The sequence below is a fragment of the Phocoena sinus genome, chromosome 14, assembly GCF_008692025.1.
Source record: "Phocoena sinus isolate mPhoSin1 chromosome 14, mPhoSin1.pri, whole genome shotgun sequence".
NCBI classification, from domain to species: domain Eukaryota; kingdom Metazoa; phylum Chordata; class Mammalia; order Artiodactyla; family Phocoenidae; genus Phocoena; species Phocoena sinus.
In genome coordinates this window covers 54,813,744-54,828,555 of record NC_045776.1, presented here as the reverse complement: position 1 = coordinate 54,828,555, position 14,812 = coordinate 54,813,744, and the positions used below count along the sequence as shown (strand labels likewise).

Here is a 14,812-nt window from a genome sequence, read left to right as displayed (position 1 = left end):
GCCAGGGGCGGGGCCCAACAGCCCAAGTCCTTGTAGGGAAATCGCGGAGAGGGCTTCGCGGCCCACGTGACTGGCCTTCGCCCCGCCTCAGAAAGCCCCGCCCCTGCCGCCGAGCAGTCGTGCGCCTGCGCGTGTGGCTCACCTCAGGGTGACGCAGGAGGTTTGGAGGTCGGCCTGCAGGTACCCGAGCGGCCCGCGTATACCGAGAGGAGGCCTTTGGGCAAAAAATTTGATCTCTGTGTACCGTGTTATTTTATGAAGAGTCCCGCCCCTCCCCACAGAAGCAAACATTGTTTAGTCCCGAGGGCCCTCAGACAAGAAGCCACTATTTATTCGTCCCAGAAGGATTTCCTCAGGCCACGGGCGGCCGAAGACCTCCTCCCTATTCAAAAACGTTCGCGGTTTTGTTTCCCACCAGAGCCCCTCAGATCCCATGAAGAAGATAGCCTGACTGCGTCCGGCTCGAAAGGAAGACGCGTGACCAGCAGCGAGAGCTTCCAAACTTCGCCCCCGCCTCTGACTGTGGTTCGGGCGTGCGCCTGGTGGAAAGGGGGCCAGAAAGTGGGGCCTATTGTGCTCTGCTCTCCTTGCCCCGGGCCGCTTCAGTCAGTGCGTCTTGTTAAAGGAAAGCCCTCCCCGATTATCTTCCTGCGTCCAGACTCCGGCTCCTTGGAGGAAGGGGTGGGCTGGGCCCGATGCCACTCCAGGGTCATCCTGGCCCCGGGGTCACGTGCCTGGTCTGGCTCACGTGGCCGGAACAGTTCTGAGGTTTGGGGTCGCCCTCGAAAGCTGCCCTCACTCGAGTCACCCTGCTGCTGACAAGGAAGATAAAAGCTGCAGATTAGTATACTCGAAATACGAATAAGCTACACTTTCAAGGACCTCAGGAGCATTTCGTCTCTTAACCAATAATATATTGGAGCGTTTGGAAGGTAAAGGCTGCAGGATAATATACTCGAAATACGAATAAGCTACACCTTCAAGGACCTCAGGAGCATTTCGTCTTTTAACCAATAATATATTCCCAAGTTCACTTGGAGGTAAAGTCACTGAAAAATAAACAACTGCCCTAATTCTACAGCGTGAGTGAAACGAAGATGATTAGTTTACCAAACAGCCTTGGTAGTGAGAATCACTTGGGGGACTAGTTAAAAATACATAATATTGGGGGGCCTCATCTCCAGCCCGATGAATCAGAATCTTGCAGGGCGGGTCCTGGGAAGCCATCAGTTTAACAGGGGTCCTACGTGAGTCTTATCACCAAAGGTGGGGACACAGAGCGAGGACAGTTTAGGGTCTAAGACTCGGCAGTGAGGGCACAAACTCCAGGTGGCTGAGTCGGGGAACTGCAGATGGTTCTTGGAGCCTGGCTTGGACCCAGGGCGAGCCGCCTGCAGTGCTCACACCTCCACCTGCCACCAGGGGGCGCTAGAGCTCCCACTGCTGTCATCCTATATGGTGAAATGGACGGTATAGTTTTCCCCTCACGGCGGCAGGGAGCAGCAACAGTCTTTTGCTTCTATAGTATCAGATAATTGCTTTGACTGTCTGCTTTCCTTCCATTCAGTCAACAGGTATTAAACAGCAACTGCATTGCCAGGCACTGTGGTGAGTGCTGTGGTTTATTTGGTTTTTGAAATAGAGCATAGTTTCTACCTCTGGGATGACAGGGGAGGGAGTAAAGGCACAGGGAGTTATCAGGGAACAAACGTGGAACAGAAAATTACAGCATAATTTGGTAAGGTTTATAGAAGGAGCACAGAGGAGGAAATCAGCCTGTCTGGGGACTTGTGGAAAGGGTCCCTCGGAGGACTACTGAAGAGCTGATTCTAGAAGTCAGTGGGGAAAGAGAGGAGAGGGAGATTCCAGGCAAAGGGAGCAGCCTGCCTGATTGTCTGGAGGTGATCAGAGGGCCTGGCTGACTGAGCACAGGGATTTGTGTGGTCCATGTTCATTCATTAATTTATTCATTCCCCAATTAACTGTGGGTATACAAAGGTTAGCAGTGTGGAAAAATAATATCTTGATAAAATGTTATTCAAATTTCCATCTAACATTTTGATATTAAATTTTAATGATTGGACCCACCACCAAAGACCTCTCACTCTAATATCTCTTCCCTTGTGGACCCTTCGGGAGATCTTTGCCCTCAGGTGACAATCTCCTTTACACCTTGTCATTAAAAGTTTAGAGACCTGGGTTGGGTTTCACATCTTTCCTTTAGCCTACTGAGTAACCCTGAGGGCAAGTCATTCAACTGATCTGAGAGTCAATTTTCTGATTTGTAAAACAGAGGATAACATCTGTCCTTATTTTGTAGAGTTTTCTGATTAAATGAGTTTATATGAAAGTTTTCACTGAGTACAGTGGCTTTCAAATTTTTGACAACTCACAGTAAGAAATTTATATCACTAAGCAATACTTGACTGCCTGTAATACTTTCTAAGATTTCTATTCTTGTCAACGTTATGCCATTTAATTTTTTTAAATGCTCAAGACCTACTACATGTGAATTTATGATCCACTAATGTGGAGGTTCACAACCAGGGGTGACTTTCACCCAAGGGAACACTTGGCAATGTCTGGAGACAGTTTTGATTTTCATAACCAGGGAGCTGCTACTGGCATCTAGTGGGTAGAGGCCGGGGATGCTGCTAAACACCCCACAATGCACAGGACAGCCCCCTACAACAGAGCATTATTCTGCCAAAAATGTCAGTAGTGCCAAGGCTGGGAAAAACCATGTTTCAGGAACTCAGACTATATAGTATGCAATTATTTGGGGGTGCTGTAATTACACTGAAAGGGCACTGTTGCTCCTGCCTCAAGGTAAGGCTCTTTTCCGCCCCCCCACCCCGAGATCAGATCTAAAGAAAGAAAAAAGCACAGAGAGAAAGAAAAGGAACACACAGTTACTATATACCTCTTATGTACTAGGTATTAGTACATAAGCATTTTTATCATTTAATTAGTACATAAGCTTTTTTTTTTTTTTTTTTTTTGCGGTACGTGGGCCTCTCACTGTTGCGGTCTCTCCCGTTGCGGAGCACAGGCTCGGCGGCCATGGCTTACAGGCCCAGCCGCTCTGCTGCATGTGGGATCTTCCCGGACCGGGGCACGAACCCGCGTTCCCCTGCATCGGCAGGCAGACTCTCAACCGCTGCGCCACCAGGGAAGCTCCATAAGCATTTTTATTAGTACATAAGCATTTTTATCATTTAATTCTTACAATGACCCTGTGAGGTAAGTATTATCACCTCTGTTTCACAGATTAGGAAACTGAGGCTTAAATACTTTAGTGACTTGCACATGTTACCAAAAGACAATAAAAGAACCAGGGTTATAACTCATGTCTCTGCTTGTCCAGGGGTAAGATAGAAGGACAGAGGCCAGTGTTTCTTGTTCACGAATCCCTAACTCCTAATAAAGTGCCTAATTATCCATGGGTGCCAATAAATATTCAGTAACTGGTTACTTGTTCAAGTGCACATAGCTAGTAAGTGTCCTGACCCAAAGCCCACATTTAATTTTACTATGCTGCGCTCTCTTCTTTGGTCCAAGGAGGGGAACTCCATACCCAAACAACAAAGAAGCATAGCTGAATTGACCCTTGGTGTTTACTACCTACGTCAATAATTTTGTAATGATCACTTGCAATTTTTATTGCATCTAAGAAACTTTTGAATGTTAAGAGACATGGCTTACCTTCTGGTTTTACTTACATAAGTGGAATTCTAATTCTCTGTACATGAAATAGAATGTAACAATTAGCATTAATTCAGTAAAACAGTAGGAGAAACTTCTTTCTTTTAAATGAAGTAAAGGTGTTTGAGTTAATCTGTATTAACTTTAAAGTTAATAGCTTAAAAGCGCCAAAACTAGAAGTAGTATATTAAAAGGGTATAGAAAATTCTACATAAAGAATTGCATTTAAAAAAAAATCACAATTATTTCTAAATTCAGGAATGATATTGAAAAAATAATGTGACGTTGAATTAAGAATATTTGAGGAAAGTTATTACTTCCATACTAGTAAATCTGAAAAACTAAGATAGATAAATGCTTAGGAAAATTAAAATACTAAACAAGATACAAGAAGAGAGAATATGAATAAACCAAACCAAAATAAGAAATAATAATTACCTAGAAAATAAGTTACTGGGCTCTGGTAATTAACTGAAGAAATGCTGCTCCAACTACTAAAAGACAAAGACTCCTAATATAATATTATGGTTCATAATTTGAAATACATAGCCTAACATAGTTGATTCTAATAGTATTTTGTTAATGAATGAGTATAGTGACCAAATTACATTTTCTGAATTAATCTTATGAGGCAAAAATTAAAAAAAAAATACCCCCAAATAAAACTAATACCTAAAACAAAAATTATGGTTTAGGCTTGCTACAATTAATTCTTTAGTTTCTTCATCTGGAAAAGAGCATAATAATGGTATTCATGTTGTTCAACCATTGTATGGATTAGGTGAGATAGTCCATGTACATTTCTTAGTGAGAAATCGAATTTGGTTGGTTAAGGCACTGAGATTTGAAGTTTGTCGAGCAGTTAACCTAACCTAGCTAATTAATGTACCCATGTTTTGTCTACCTGGCTGGAGGAAACAAGCTGAATGAGCACACTTTAAATAATGACAACAGACGTCAAGTGGGCCCTTGATGCTACCTAGGTACTCGTGACATTTCTCTATTTCTTTCATGCTCCTAATCTCTTCGATGTCAGTTTTATAACTTCTGTCTTGTCACACCTTCAACACCTTCCCCCAATCCTTGCTCTCAGTCCATGACCTTGCTTCTGAGTCACTGAGAAAAAAAACGACTCCCGCAAGCTCCCACACCACCCACATTTACCCACCAGCCAGCATCTGTCCCCATTTGTTGTCCTCTCACTCCTCTTTTGTTAAATTGAGAGGAACCCTCCTTGCTCCTATGGAAAACCAGTTCTTCCCTTTGCTCACTCATGTCACTCCAACAATTCTGCCCTCCCCAGCGTCATCAGGTTCTCTCTCTCTTTATTGGGTTATTCCCATCAACAAGTAAGCTGTAATGTATCGCATGTATGGTAGGCTCCCCACATCCTAATTCCAGAACCTGTGACTATGTTAGGTTACATAACAGAGGAATTAAGAATGAAATTAAGGTTGCTAATGAGCTGACCTTAAAATAGGGAGTTTATGCTGTGTTATCACGATGGGCACAGTGTAATCACAAGGGTTTAAAAGTAGAAGAAGGAGGCAGAATATGACAATCAGAGGGAGATGTGACCATGGAAGAATGTTCAGAGTGATGTAACATTGCTGGCTTTAAAGATGGAGGAAGGGGGCCAGGAGCCAAGGAATGTGGATGAACTCCAGAAGCTAGAAAAGACGAGGAAACAGATTCTCCCCTAGAGTCTTTAAAAAGCAAGACTATTCTTGCTGATAGCCTGATTTTAGCCTAGTGAGACCCAAGTTGGACTTCTAATCTACACAACTGTAAGAAAATTAAGTTGTGTTGTTTTAAACCACTAGGTTTGTGGTAATTTGTTATAGCAGCAATAGAAAACTGCTATAGTATAAACAAACACCAAAAAAACCCCTCTTTCTGATGCACTTTCCTCCTCCAGCTATTGTCCTATTTCTTTGTTCCCCTTTATAAAAGTCCTCAGAAGAGTCACCTATACTCACTGGCTCTAGTTCTCTGTTAAACTCACTATAATAAGGCTTATTTTCCCAGCCACTCCACCAACAAGTGCTTATCAAGGTCACCAATGACCTCCATGTCATCATGGCCAATTGCCGGAGTGATCACTCCCTCACCTTTGAAATACTTTCTTCTTTGCTTCCAGGATGCCTCGCTCTCCTGGTTTTCCTCCTTCCTTATGGCTACTCTTCAATGTCTTTTGACAATACCTCCTAATTTCCCTAATCCCTCAGTGTAGCCCAGAACTCAGTGCTTGGCTTTCTTTTCTTTTCTTTTTTTTGGTTTTTCTTTTCTTTTCTGTCGACACTCCTTCCCTAGATGATCTTATCTACTTTCATGGCTTTAAATACTACTTAGACACTGATCACTCCCAAGTGTGTATCTCTGGCCAAAACCTCTGCCCTGCACTCCAGACTCATGTATCTAAATATTCACTTGACATTTCCAAGAGGAGGTCTGCCAGGCATCTAAACCTTCACACTCCAAAACCTGCTCTTCCTGTTGTCTTCTCCAGCTTGGTTAATGGCATTTCAATCCTTTAAGTTGCTCAGGTCAAAAACCTTTGACTCATCTATGCCACCGCTTTTTCTTTCATGACCTTCATCCAGTCTTTCAGTCAAAGTATCTCCAGGGTCTAGAACAGTTATTAGCACATACCTATTGGTTAAGTCCTTCAAAATATATTGGAATACGACTTAGTCTCACCAACTTTACTACCATTTTAGTGCAAGGTAACCTCTCTCAAGCCTGGATTTTTGCAATAGCCTTCTAACTTGTCTCCTTACTTCCACGTCCCCCTATGTGGTACTTCCACACTGCCAAAGAGTAATCCTTTAAAATGTAAACCAGAACATATTCCCTATTAAGTTCCATGAAGACAGGGTTTTTAGGCTTCTTTGTTTACTGAAGTATCCCCAAGACCTAGAACAGTGATTATTATTAGCACATTACAGGCACTCAGTAAGTAAAAATACATATTGACTGAATGAAGAGCTGGAAAGTAGAATATAAGGGAAAAATGGTAGAACTATGAGGCTAAAGGAGTAAGCAGAGACTGTATCCCAAATGGCCTCTAAGTCATTTTCTGAAGGTCAGTAGGATACCACTGATCTGTCTTAAGTATGGGGTTAATATGAGCAGAATTGTGTTATTTTAAAATTGCTCTGATAGTTCAGAGGAATAGCCTGGGAGAAGGAAGAATCGGGATTTCTGACAGATGACACTGACAATCACTGAAATGAGGAACATGGGGGAGAAGTAGTTTGGAGTGTGGGGTATGGTGACGGTAGGAAATGACAGTTACAGTTTTGGATGTTTTGAGGTAGTGGATTAGAAGACAGTACAGAGGCATTCACTAAAACAGCACAAAGAGACAAGAAGATAAAAGTATAAAAGAGCTGTCAAGAGTCAGGGAGGATATATTTTGACAATAATTGTATATTTAATGGGAAATCCAGAACAAGATAAAAATGGGAATGATGGGAAACAGTATTAAAAGAGACAACGACTAAGAGTTTCCCAGTATTGAAAGAGAGTCAAAAAATCTTTATTCGCGTTGAAAGTGCACTGAATATGAAGGAGGAAAAATAGAAATAAATCTATGCCGAGTCCCATCACAGTGAAACTTCAGAACATCAAGGGTAAAGGAAAATAGTAAAAACTTCCAGAGAGAAAAGACAAATGGCCTACCATGGAACAATAATTAGACCGGCAGTACGCTTTCCTCCAGCAACGTTACCTGCTGAAGGTGTATTCAAAGTGCTGTGAGAAGAATCACTCACTCCCTACACAATGTGTGTGGAATGGATGAGCAAAATCCTGACACCTCTCTCCAAAGGATTCTGGATGCTGGTCTCTCTAGAAACTCTCAGGTCTAGAGACTGATCTTGCCTCTTATAATTCCTGAGGAGGAACATTAGCTAAGAGTCACAAAATTGATTTCACAGTCTTGGAACATGTCCTGAGTAGATATTCTGACAACTAATATTTTCAGCCTCTGGGATGTCTGCCAAAATTCTGAGATTATCATGAACCTCACGTTTAACGTCCTATTGCGCTCAAAAATATTAGATCATTTTTGATTGTTCTCTGCTTTTTCATGTCTGTTTGACTTGCTTTCCAACTCACTTGTAAACATATCCTATATTAGTTTTACACTAGCTAGGTAGAAGTCTTTCAGTGTATACTTTTAACAAACGAATGAATTGTTATTGTTATTATATTTACAGAGCTAGGCACTCGGCTACGTGTTTTATTAACTCTCAGTCATTGCCCTGCAGGGTGGTTACCGTCATTTCCATTTTGCAGATGAGGAACTTGAAGCTTAGAGAGGTTAATAACCTGCCCAAGGTCATATTCTGGGGAACAGAAAAGGCAGGAGTATTTATTGTTGACACGTGCTAATCATTGATAAGAATGACTGTGTTAATAATTTGGAGTGGGAATAGTTACCCCAAATGTTGACTTATTTTTTTTGTTCTTCCCAGGAAAAGAGACTCTAAGGTCTTGTGCAGACTTCCTAATTCCACTGAAGTTAGTGCCTTGGGAAAATAACTGATTTGCCAGCCATCTGTAAGTGTATTGTAACTTTTGATTCTGAGTTCTTCTTTCTCCTGGAGAAATAATGGTAAATGAAAGTAATTTCTATGGGCAGATTCCATTTCATATAACGTGTCAACATTTAACACAGAGCACCTCCTTTTGTGTTGTCCCTCAAGTGCTGATTCAGTAAAGCATTAAAGCACTGGTCTGGCAGCACTACCCAGGAATCCCTGACAGGTCGACGAGCCAGAGGTCAAGTTTGAAGGGGCTTTCCCAAAGCCAGTATTCTTCGGTGTCTTACTGTGTGCTACGCTATTCATTATTTACTGCTGGACAAAGAAAGAACTATGATAAGAAGGTAGACATACTTCCCAAGAGCACCTTCTTCTGTTTGTATTCCCAGTACCTTGCACAGTGCCAGACATGTCATGTGTGTGCAGTAAACCTACGTTAAAACTGTAAACCTTATTTAAGAACTCTGGGGCAAAGGTATAGAAAAAAGTAAGGGAGATTTAGGAAGTGGTTAAATGATGAAAGTAGTCCTGTGTTGAAACTCAACCAGACGAATGTTATCAAACTTCTGTGTGGCCTGCTAGGTCCAGAATGAAAAATCTCCTGGGACATAGGTAGTTGAAGTGACCAGATTAGCCACAGACAGGTTAGCTCTTGTTTGGATATATAAGCCAATAAAAATTATTGTCCAAGGCAGGGGATAACAATGAATAAAGTCTTTTATGTTACTATATTAATTCTTATAGTAATTCTCTCTATTTAGATGCTTTTTAAAAACATCTTTATTGGAGTATAATTGCTTTACAATGGTGTGTTAGTTTCTGCTGTATTACAAAGTGAATCAGCTATACATAAACATATATCCCCACATCTCCTCCCTCTTGCGTCTCCCTCCCACCCTCCCTATCCTACCCCTCTAGGTGGACACAAAGCTGATCTCCCTGTGCTATGCAGCTGCTTCCCACTAGCTATCTATTTTACATTTGGTAGTGTATATATGTTCATGCCACTCTCTCACTTTGTCCCAGCTTACCCTTCCCCCTCCCTGTGTCCCCAAGTCCATTCTCTACATCTGCGTCTTTATTCCTGTCCTGCCCCTAGGTTCTTCAGAACCATTTTTTTTGGATTCAGTAACTTGAGGGATTGACTCTTGTTTTCCTCTCATGGGCCGAATGATTGTTCTCTGAGTGACCTGCTGCTTCTTTAAGAGCATCTACTGTGTTTTCTCTCTACCAACTGCCTTTCTCTGCTAATTTTAGTTTCTGGTCCCTCATAATTTCAGCTTGCCATGGCTTCTCTCACCCCAGATATACCCCTGGCATCTTTTGGTTCAGGCTTTTTTGACTTTTGGTCCTTCTAGTAAGTGTATTGACACTCAGTATTTCCAAAATCAAATTTGTAAGCTAGGAATGTGACTGGCTTGACTCACCTTTTTGGCCCAGGCTATATATCATAGGTTGCTGCCAGGATATACATCAGTAACCTTTGGGTTTGAAATGACCCATCACCTGTGGTCATAGAGTAGGAATCACATGGTGCAGGATATCAGCAGATGCTGTGAGCAGAGCAGGTATTAAGTGCTTTCCTGTCCAGGAAGGAGAATGGAGCATTAAAGCCAGATGGAACTGGGTTCAAATCCCAGCTCTACTATTTGCTGGCTATGTGACCTTGGGTAACTTGTCTAATGTTATTCTCTGAAACTTAGTTTTCTCATTTATAACTTGGGGATGATAACTGCTTGGTAGGGTTTTTGTAAGAAATAAAATACTATGTGTAAAGCATGATATAGTGTCTAGTACACAGAAGGTTTAATGGTAGCTATTTTATCTTATTTAAAATTTTTATTTATTATTATATTAACAGATTAATAATGATCTCAAGAAAAATAATCAATCTCCATGTCAAAGGTCAAAAGAAGCTCATACAAGAGGAAAACCAAATAGCTTATGTTGAAGGAAATGTCTGGCCTCCCCATGAATTTTAAAAATGCATTTAAAAATAGCTATGAGATATATTTCACATCTGTTAAACTTGCTGAAATAAAATTGTACATTCCAATGTTGATGGAGCAATGAAGAAAGAGTGCATTCATATTTGGTAGGTGGCATTATAGATTAGCCTAATATTCCAAATAGCACTGTCACGAAACATTTCCTTCAATTTGAAGTTCCTTTCTGGGGAAATACTTCCCAAGGAGGTAACTGAAATGAAAACTTTATTTGTATAAAATATTTATAGCTCCCTTTTTAATTCAGAGGATTTCATCATTTTAGAACCGAAATAGACCTAGGAGATTATTTTTCCTCTAGGGCTGCATATTAGAATCATTTAGGAGCTTTTAGAAACACTCATTCTCCCATGCCCGGAGATTCAGAGTTAATTGTCCTGGAATATGGCCTGAGCCTGAGGATGGTTTAAAAACTCCTCAGGTGATTCTGATGTGTAGCCAGGATGGAGAACCACTCTTCCAATCCCACTCCATTAGGAGAACTATGACGGAACCGAACCAGAGGGGTTAAAAGGCTGCCTCTGAAGGGAACACACACATAGATGTGGTAAAAGAGCTGAGGTGAAAATGAAGATGCTCCTAATTCTTGGTTCTAACTTCTAGTCTTAGTGAATAACTGGAAATATCCATGTGGCCAACACCTAGAGACTAGGTAACAAATTATGGTGAAATAGTACAACGCATTCATCAATTGTTAGACAAAGTAGAACGTAGTGTGTACACACTGATGAGAACCAAGTGTGATAATGTGTGTCCATTGCTGCCCTCATTGAGAGAGTCCCAACCGGGACTGTTGAGTTCTCCCGTGGGAGGGGCACAGGTCTCCCTTCAAGCTCTTCTCCCCCCACCAGGTGGCCAAGTATTGCATCTCTGTTGAGGGGAATGGGGTTATCAGTGTCCAGGACTGCTGAATGGTGGACTGTCCATGCTGAACAGTGACGAATCAGAAGAATCCATTTTTTAAAATTATGGGGAAATATGCCTAGCATAAAATTTATCACCTTAACCATTTTCAAGTGCACAGTTCAGTGGCATAAGTACATTCACGCTGTTGTGCAGCCATCACCACCACCGTCTCCAGAACTTTTTCATCTTGCTCAACTGAAACTTTCTAGCCATTAAACAGTAACTCCCCGTTTCCTCCACTCCACCATCCAAGTCTCTGGCAACTACTGTTCTACCTTGAATTTGACCCCAGTACCTTATATAGGTGGAATCATACAACAGCATTTGTCCATTGTGACTGGCTTCCTTCACTTATTGTCTCCAAAGTTGAGTTCATTTTTGAAGAAAATTATTCCCTGTCTTTCTCTCTGCTCCCTTGCTCTTTTCATCAAAGGTCCATTTCCTTCCAGGTTGAGGATCACCCCAGCCCTTCTTTTGATCTTTGCTTTCCTGTTCTAGTAACTACCCTGCCTTTTCCCTCTCCTTTTTTCTAGGCTGTCTTATCTAGTGAGCAGGATAGGAAAAGCTAGCTCTGTAAGCTTGTATCTGAAACTACTAGTCTGAAACTGTGTTTTGTTGTGTTTTTGCATCTTTGTTTCTGCTTCAGTGTAGACTAGGAGAGGAAAGGGGACTCTTATGGTATGAAAGAGAGAATAAGGGAACACAGAACATAATTAATTAATACTTGGAGACATGTGCCTGCATCAAATATAAAATGGTATCTGCAATATTAAAAGAAGTGAGGAAGCTATAGAATTTTGTCAGAATTGGTTTGTTTTAATTATAAGAGAATATTATGTACTGGTTAACATATGAACTCTGGATCTGGGTTATCTGAATTTGAATCCTTGCTTTAACACATTTTAGTTGTTTGTCCTGGAACAAATTACTGAACTTCTCTATACTCAGTTTTTCTCATTAATGAAAAAGGTATTATAATAATAGTATCTACTTTATAAATTGTTGTCAGGAATAAAGAAGTTAATACATATAAAGCATTTTTAATACCACCTGGCAAATAGTAAGTACTATGTAAGTGTTAGATAGCAATACTTTTTGGTCAGTGTTTTGATACTTCTGTTATCTATCACACCAACTTTGGTTAACTATATAAGGAAAAATAGATTTAAAAATTCAAGGTGACATTATTCATACTAGCCCCAAACTGGACACAATGCAAAGTTGATTCGTTGATGAACAGATAAACAAAACATGGTGTGTCTTTTAATGAAGTACTCCTCAGCAGTAAAAAGAAGCAATCTGCTGAATCATGCAACAACATGGATGAATCTCAAAAACATCTTGCTAGGTTAAAAAGAAAACAGACACAAAAGTCTACATATTATATGATTCCTTTGTATGAAATTTCTAGAAAAGGCTAAACTGTAGGGACAGAAATCAGGTCAGTGGTTGCCTGGGTTGTGGAAGTGACCAAGGGCTGACTGCAAACTGGCATGAGGGAAGTTTTCCAGTGATGGAAGTGTTTTAAAACTGGATTTTGGTGGTGGTTGCACAACCGTATAAATTTACTAAAATTCACTGATCTTTACTCTCAAAATGGATGAATTTTATGGTATGTACAATAAATTTTTCTTCTATAAAACTGTTAAAAAGAAATTAAAAATAAATTGAAACTGGAGATTCACGTCTGTTACTCTTTAGTCTGGTTCTCACTTCTAAAAAAAAAAGAAAAAAAGTTATTGTTTTTGTAAAAATAACCTGTGTTGATTGTTGGGAGACAATTCTCCATGGGTCTGTCATGTTTCTGCACATCTTGCAAGCAAGCCTCTGGCTTCCCTTTGTTCCAGGCTATCTTTTCAGGGATGTTTGAAGATAGAGAAAGTATCTCCCTCCAGGGCAAAGGCAGGCACACCCCCTCTCCAGTATAATAAAGAGAATGGCTGCCTCTGGAGCAAAGAGCAGGCATGCTTACTGCTCCTTATAAAATATTCAGGTTCCCTAAGCTCAAAGTTCCACTCTCATGATGCAATCCAGTGTGTGTGCTGGTGTCACCTGGGCCTCTTCATGTTGCCCTGGGGGAACGGGGCGGGTGGGGTTGTCACACTGGTGAAGAATATGCTGATGCTTTGGCTTCTGCTATTGCTGTGAGTAGCAGAGTCCTTTGACTCTGACCCAGGCGTCCCATGTCTTGTCAGCATCAATGAAACTGTAGGTTAACTTGTTAGCTTGTAAGCAGGGTAAAAAAGCTTAGTCTTCATAGTTTTTTTGTGTGTATGATAAAATGTACATAACAAAATTTACCATGTTAACCATTTTTAAGTGCACAGTTCAGTGGCATTCAACACATTTACATTGTTGTGCAACCATGAGCACTATGCATCTCCACAACTTTTACATCATCCCTTATGGAAACTCTACCCATTAAACACTTAACTCCTTATTCCCATTTCCCCAAGCCCGTGGTAACCACTACTCTACTTTGTCTCTATAAATTTAACTACCCTAGGTACCTCGTGTAAGTGGAATCATACAATATTTGTCCTTTTGTGTCTGACTTATTTCGTTTAGCATGATGTCTTCAACACTCATCCATGTTGTAAGCATGAATCAGGATCTCATTCCTTTTTAAGGCTGAATAATATCCATTATATGCCTTCACAGTTCTTGACACTAAATATTTAAAAAATACAAACAGAGGAAGAGGGTTTGGATAAGTAAGGTGAAGATTCTTGTGACGGGGGAGGGAATTAAGAAGAGGAGAGGGGGCTTCCCTGGTGGCGCAGTGGTTGCCGATGCAGGGGACTCGGGTTCGTGCCCTGGTCCGGGAAGATCCCACATGCTGCAGAGCGGCTGGGCCCGTGAGCCATGGCCGCTGAGCCTGCGCGTCCGGAGCCTGTGCTCAGCAACGGGAGAGGCCACAACAGTGAGAGGCCCGCGTACCGCAAAAAAAAAAAGAAGAGGAGAGGGAGATAGAGCAACTGGTAAAGAACAGAAATTAATTCCATTTCTGCAGCCACAAGTGCAGCATGCTTCTGCAGCCACAAGTGCAGAAAGCCAAGGCCACTGTGGAATTATGCATCTGCTTCCTGGTGGCCTGGAGTCTAGTCTGGGGGACAGGGTGGTAGGTAGGGATCTGAGCAGGGGGTGGGGCCTTATCCCACCAGCTCCGCGGCCAGTGCTGCACATCACAGGATTGTCCTTTTTCAGAATCGGCTTTTCAATGATCACCTCTCCCCTCTGCCTCCTTTCCCACCACTCTACTCATAACAAATCTGAGACTCTGGCCCATCACGCAAAGACTTAACTGATTACATGCTGAAACATCTTTCTGGATAATTTCTAGTATAATAGGGATTTAAATTCATAAAACGACACTCCCAGGAGAGAGCATTTCAGACATGAGCTAGCAGGTAGAAGCAGAATTCTTGGAGTAAGGAGGATTTATTTTATTCCCCTCAAAATTGCTCTGCATAGGATGTTGCTAATCAGCTTACAAACCAGGCAAGAAAAAACAGCTGCTTTTTGGATTCATAGCACAGTTATTCAGGCTAGAAAACACCTTAGAGATTATCTGGTTGAACTCTTTATTTTATAGATGAGAAAATGGAGCTTCAGAGAGGGGAAATGACTTTTCAAAGTCACTCA

The 14,812-nt window shown here is 41.4% G+C and overlaps 1 protein-coding gene across 2 annotated transcripts in view; it reads left to right on the top strand.

Annotated features, from left to right (window-relative positions):
• MYOM1 (myomesin 1) overlaps positions 1–14,812 on the top strand; it is a 164,415-nt gene that overhangs the window by 96 nt on the left and 149,507 nt on the right. Inside the window, exons 1-2 of one of the 2 annotated variants that reach the window (XM_032654459.1) lie at positions 120–1,040; positions 8,187–8,271. The gene's annotated coding sequence lies outside the window, so the exon portion shown is untranslated. Of the gene's footprint in view, positions 1–119; positions 1,041–8,186; positions 8,272–14,812 lie in introns of those variants that run through there. The other variant, XM_032654458.1, reaches the window with a different exon arrangement.